The sequence below is a fragment of the Chrysochloris asiatica genome, unplaced genomic scaffold (assembly GCF_000296735.1).
Source record: "Chrysochloris asiatica unplaced genomic scaffold, ChrAsi1.0 scaffold00037, whole genome shotgun sequence".
Taxonomy (NCBI): Eukaryota; Metazoa; Chordata; class Mammalia; order Afrosoricida; family Chrysochloridae; genus Chrysochloris; species Chrysochloris asiatica.
Genome location: NW_006408555.1, coordinates 5,339,619 through 5,346,213, shown reverse-complemented (window position 1 = coordinate 5,346,213; position 6,595 = coordinate 5,339,619). Strand labels below are relative to the sequence as shown.

General features: G+C 45.4%; 1 protein-coding gene across 1 annotated transcript in view; it reads left to right on the top strand.

Annotated features, from left to right (window-relative positions):
• Window positions 1-6,595, top strand: part of CDH13 (cadherin 13) — a 1,415,213-nt gene that overhangs the window by 1,385,793 nt on the left and 22,825 nt on the right. The window lies entirely within an intron of this gene.

The following is a 6,595-nucleotide window of genomic DNA, read 5'->3' as shown; positions in this document are numbered from 1 at the left end:
TCCCCCCACGTGGTCTCATCCAAGATGGCGGCTCCTGGAGCAGCTGAGCGTCCCGGACTAGAAAGCAATAGATTTCTTGCTTCTGCCACAAATTCCCCCAGCTGTGGGCCTTCCACCCTTCTAAGTATTCCTTTCTATGTGGTTCAGAGTTCTGGGAGCAGCCCCTGAGCCTGCTTGGTCGGGTGTTCTGTGTTGTTGTTGGCGGACCTCTCTGCTATACGTCCGTCCACCCGATCCGCCATCTTGTGTGTTCCTCCCGAAAGAACCGTGTTTTAAAGCAGTTAGTTCTCATGAGTAGTACCTCTTCCTGCTTTTAATACAGGCAGACTTGGCGATATCGCAGGTTCAGTGCCAGACCACCGCCACAAAACAAGTATCACCCTAAAGCTCCTCACTCACATTTCGTTTCCCAGTGCATGAAAAAGTGATGTTTACACTCCAGCATCGTCTGTAAAGTATGCAACCGCGTGAGGAGAAAGTCTGAAGTATTGTGAGAATGGCCAAATCGTGGAACCGAGACATGCAGTGAGCGCATGCTGTTGGTTAATTGTCTAGCGCTTCGCCGTTTGGGCTCCTGCTGGAAGACTAGGGTGGGAAGCGAACTAAATTTCACTTCATTGTGATTTCCAGATAGGACGTTTTTTAACTTTTTATGGGGAGTTGAGTGAAGGGTTACAGAGCCAAGGCTCAGTTTAACATCCATAAATCATCTACCTCATTTCATTGCAATGATTACAGTCCTTCAACATAACCTCAGTTGTTCCACCTTCTTTCCCCGACCCTTGTGAATGTCATCCTTAGATTCACGCTGTCACCTTGATCTTACTTAAAATGGCTGACCCATTCTACGGTATGCATACCTCACTACTATCATCACCCCAATATACCTACCTACTACTTGGCTGGAAATTGAACCAGAGGCCAAGTTCAGTTCTAGATCTGCATGGTGATTGCAGGTCATAGTCTCGGGTTCCTCCAGTCTCTTTCTGACTCGTAAGCCTGCTCTTTTTTATGATTTTGAGTTTCGTTCCGTGTTTTCTCCCACTCTATCTGGAACCTTTTAATGTGATCCCTCTCAAAGAAGTTGGTACTGGTAGCCAGGCACCATGGAGTTCTTCTGGTCTCAGAGTCAGGGGGACTGATGTGCACGTGTTCTGTTAGTCCACTGGACTCATTCCAAGCTATCTCTCCATCACTCTTGTTCCCCTCCACATAGCGAGGGATCAACACCTGACATGGCTGCTTGTGTGCGGTTAAAATCCCAGCCGCTACCCACACAGTAGGATGTAGAATATTGTCTTTGTCAGTTGACCATGGTCTGCCCTGAGACTATGGCCCTGAGGTCCACTCCCCCTGGACCCAGCAGCTCACTCCCCCGAGATGTTTGGTAATGTTTAAGAAGTTTTCATAATTTTCTTCCCCATATGCCCACCATATTCTTGGACATGTTTGAAGAAAAATACCCATGTGCAAATATGCTGGCAAGCGTTCATATACCCAAATCCCTGCCATCCCTAGTCAGTCTGTGGTTCTATCCGTATGTACTCAGAGGTCACAGCTGCTGCAGGATTGTGTATAAAACAGCAGTTGCTTCCATTCCCTTTAACTCTTACACCCGTCCCTTTGTCCTTCTTCTGCCAACCTCCTCCTTGGTATACTGCCTTCCCCATCACCAAGTTAACACATAACTACCCTGTAGCAAGTGCATTCCTCTCTCTTCCCTCCCATCCCTGGTAACCATCAAAGAATGTTTCTTTTAGCATGATAACTCTTTCTTGAGTTTTCACAAGAGTGGACTCCTAGACAATATTTGTTCTTTTGTGATTCATTTCGCTCAGCCTAACATCCACCGGGTTCAGCCATTTGCTTCACAGAGTCGCTGCCATTCTTCAGCATTGCATAGTAGTCCTTTGTGTGTATGTACCAAGGGTTCTGTAACCATTCTTCCATTTGATGGGTACTAGGCTCCATGTTGCTGTGATTCTGGAAGCTATGCCATGGGTATTTTAAATACCAGCAGGTTCACCCACAGTGGACAGGTTTCAGCTGAGCTTCCAAACAAAGATTAGGAAGAAGGAGAGACTACGTCTGAAAACTTAGTCACTGAAATCCTTGTGAAATCACAGTCCAACACTGTCAGATTGCACCAGCATACTGAGCATTAAAATGATGACGAGCACCCAGAACAGTGTCAGATAAAGTACCAAAGACCAGAAGAGTTGTGGGATGACATCAAAAACATCATACAGAAAGAAAGCAAAAGGTCATTAAGAAGATAAGAAAGAAGGAAAAGACCAAAATGGATGTCAAAAGAGATTCAGGAGCTTGCTCTCCAGCAAAGACATGCTAAAGCAAATGAAAGAAATGAGGAAGTACAAGAACTAGATAGAAAATTTCAAAGGGTAGCTTGAGAAGACAAAGTCAAACATTATAACGAATGTGCAAAGACCTGGAGTTAGAAAACCAAAATAGAGGAACACGCTCAGCATTTCTCCAACATTCAAGCCTCGGCTTGCAGTTCTGAAAGATGCTATGGGCAAAATAGTGAATGATGCAGAAAGCATCAAAAGAGGATGGACACACAACAGAACATTATGTTACCTTGCAGAACAACAAGGAAGCTGCAAGCCACCGCATAACATGGATGAACCTTGAGGACATTATGTTAAGTGAAATTAGTCAGTCACCAAAGGAGAAATACTGCATAGGACCACTACTGTAAAAAACTAAGAAAAAGAACCCATACTAAAGGGGACGGGGAGGATTCTTTGCTGGTTACCAGGATGTGGGGAGGGAGCGGAAGGTGGAACACAGGGTAGGGATAGATACAGGACAGTTTGGGGGCTGGGGAGGGGGAGCAATAAACAAGGGGGACGGGAATGGAAGAACATGGCAGATGGGAAAATAATCAGGCAGGTTTGCATGGGCTAAGTGGGACAGAGGTAAAGAATGATGTAGGCACAACCTTGGAACAAGAGGACTCTGGGATACAGGGATTGAGACATGGCTGGAATGGGCAAAAAGGGGAGGAATGATGTTAAGATGCTTGGCTGTCTTTTGAATCTTGGTTTTCCTGGCATACCATTATAAAATAAGACACTGGAGGGGGAGAGAAAGGAATAGCTAGAAATATCACCATAGAAAGTTTGAAAGGCCATCTTCTGCCTATAACTGATTAGATTATCTAAAATGGGGCTACAACATGCCCAGTGAAGGAGCTTTCCTGCGGAGCCTTTGCATTACATAAGACCATAGGGGGAATCCTGAACCGCATCCAGAATCTTCAGAGGAGGGAAATTCCCACTGGAAAGGACAAGCAGAGCAGCCTGGAGTGGCCAGAAGAACAGAAGATCCTTACTGAAGGAAAGACCAACAGCAAAAATACAAAACAATAATGGCAGTCTGACTGACTACTACAAGAACAAGCAAGATGCTTGCCAGGAGACATCAAGGCAAGTGGTCAGGTTCCCTCAGGGCAAACCCCCTTCCAAGACTGAAACTCAATGGGCACACACGAGCAGACACGTGCTCTCACTGGTGATCACGTTGGTCACCAATAAGGGGAAGTAAGGGTTAAAACAGCAATGAAGCTGTGAGCTAAGTTCAACCACATTCAATACACTACTGTGAACCCAGGTGGAGACCTGGTTGGCCAGCAGTTTTGCAAGATCTGGAGACTCCTGGGCCCAGAGTCAGTGACATAGCCACAGAGGACTAGAGTGGAGAATGAAGCATCCAGCTGGTAAGAAGAGAGGGCATATGCACAAGAACGCCCACACTTGAAGATAATACCCACTTGACCTGGCTTCAATAGCTGGGTGATCAGAGCTCAACGAGGAGGAAAAAAAGAGTAATTAATCTGATACAATTTGATGAACTTGACCTACACCTATGGATACAGTAGCTCAAAAGAGGGAAATCTTTACAGCGAGGATCATACCCATCCCTCCATACACAGAGTAGATGGGCAACTTGGACATTGGCTACCCAAAATGGGGGGGGGAGGGAAATACAAAGGCAAGAAGTGACTGGCTTACAAGCTTTCAAGAAGGAGCCTAGATCCAGAGGGCGTGGAGGAAGGTAGAATCTCCACTGAGTAGTACCCAATCTGGGATACTAGTCTGGGAGGGACTAATGAAAGGAGATGGGGATAGGTCCCTTGTGGTACAATGATGAATAATTGTTATCAGGACTGATTGTGAGGGTTGGAAATGTAAAGGTAGATATTTTGTAGCAAAAGGATGGGAGTGGTTGACTTTGCAGTCTAGGAGTGGAGGTCCCTGGGACCATCAAGGGAGAAGAACGGAGTGTGGGACCCTACCCAGAGAAACAGTGATGCCAGAGATGGAGGCAGAGATGATGACGAGGAGAGATGGAGAGGCTGGGAACTCTAGAACCAGAGAGGAAGAGGGGCTGTGTACACTATCCCATGTAAACTACCACATAATTCACAATAAAACATTTAAAAAAAAAAAAAAAAGATGGAAGGAATACACAGAGTCACTGTACCAAAAACAAATGGTTGATGGTCAACCATTTCAAGAGGTAATATTTGATTAAGAACCAATGATACTAAAGGAAGAAGACCAAGGTGCACTGAAGGCACTGGCAAAGAACAAGGTGTTGGGAATTGATGGAATACAAACTGAAATCTTTCAACAAACTGATGAAGCACTTGAAGCGCTCACTTATCTATACCAAGAAATGTGGAAAACCTGGCCAAGTGACTGGAAGCAATCCATCTTTATAACCATTCCAAAGAGAGGTGACCCAACAGAATGTGGAAATCATAGGACAATTGAATTCATTAATATCACTTGCAAGTAAAATTTTGTTAAAGATAATTCAAAACCAACTGCAATCATACATTGACAGAGAACTTTCAGAGAGGTTCATGCCTGATTCAGAAGAGGACATGGAACAAGGGATATCAATGCTGACGTCAGAGAGATCTTGGCTGAAAGCAGAGAGTACCAGAAAGAGGTTTACCTGTGCTTCATTGATTATGCAAAAGCTTTAGATTATGTGGATCATGACGAGCTATGGACAACATTGCAGAAAAGGCGTATTCCAGAACATTAATTGTGCTCACGAGGAACCTGTACATAGACCAAGAGGCTGTTGTTGAAACATAAAAAGGTAAAACCGAATAGCTTAAAATTAGGAAAGGTGTGTGCTAGGGTTGTATTCTTTCTCCATACTTATTCAATCTGTATGCTGAGCAAATAATTTGAGAAGCTAGGTTATATGAAGAAAAACGTAGCATCATGGTTGGAGGAAGATTCATTAACAACCTGAGGTATGCAGATACCACCCTGCTTGCTGAAAGCCAAGAGGTCTTAAAACTGATGAAAATCAAAGATCACAGCCTTCACTATGAGCTGCACCTCAATGCAAAGAAAACAAAAATCCTCACCACTGGACCAGTAAACAATATCTCTATATTTGGAGGAAAGATTGAAGTTGTCAAAGACTTCACTTTGCTCGGATCAGCCATCAACACTCACGGAAGCAGCAGTCAAGGAATCAGATGACGTATTGCATTAGGCAAATCTGCTGCACAAGACCTCTTTAAAGTGCTGAAGAGTAAAGATGTCACTTTGAGGACCAAGGTGTGCCTGACCCAAGCCATGGTTATTCTACAATCTCACATGCATGTGAAAATTGGACAGTGAATAAGAAAGACCGTAGAATTGATGCATTTGAGTTATGGTGTTGGGGGAGAATATTAAAGGTACCATGGACTGCCAAAAGAATCAACCAATTTGTGTTGGAAGGAGTCCAGCCAGAGTGCTCCTTGGACTTTGTCTACTCATACTTCAGACATATTAGGAGGGACCAGTTCTGGAGAAGGATAGCATGTTTGGTAAAGTGGAGGATGGGAGAAAAAGAGGAAGACCCCCAACGAGATGGACTGGCACAGTGGTAGCATCAAAGGGCTCAAACACAGCAAAGATTGTGAGGTTGACGCAGGACTGGGCAGTGTTTCATTTTGTGCATTGGGTCACTATGAGTCGCTACCAACTCAATGGCACCTGACAGCAACAAGAAAATAAGATGGAACCAACTGGACAGCACTTAACGAGGTAACATCCAGAGTGAGACAGAGTAGGGGAAAGGCTTGCTGATCTCCTCCTGAACATGAGCCAATGAAACCCATATGGATCACAAGAGAAGACTGTCCCACTATGGGATCATGCTTGGGGGAGCAGGGGGCCAGTGAGGCTGAGGGAGGCCCTAGGTGAGATGGATTGGCACCGTAGCTTTCATGATGGGCTGGCAATGGACTTCTGTTGGAAGGACGGACGGACAGACCGACCTAAGGTTGCCACAAGTGAGTCAGAGTTGACTGAGGTCACAGCAGTGAGCAGACACCCACTGGAGGACTCATAGAGCGTCTACTCTAGTGAAGCCTTGCGCTCCCGTGGGTTAAATCTGTGTCTCTGCCCCTCCCTCCGGCCTCAGCTCCAAAGTCACACCCTCCAGTAGGAACGAGTTTGCCCTCCGGCCAACATGCGCTGCATCCAGGGGGTGAAAGACACAGGACACAACGAAGAGTTGGGCAGATGACAAGGACATCATCTACGGGGGGGGG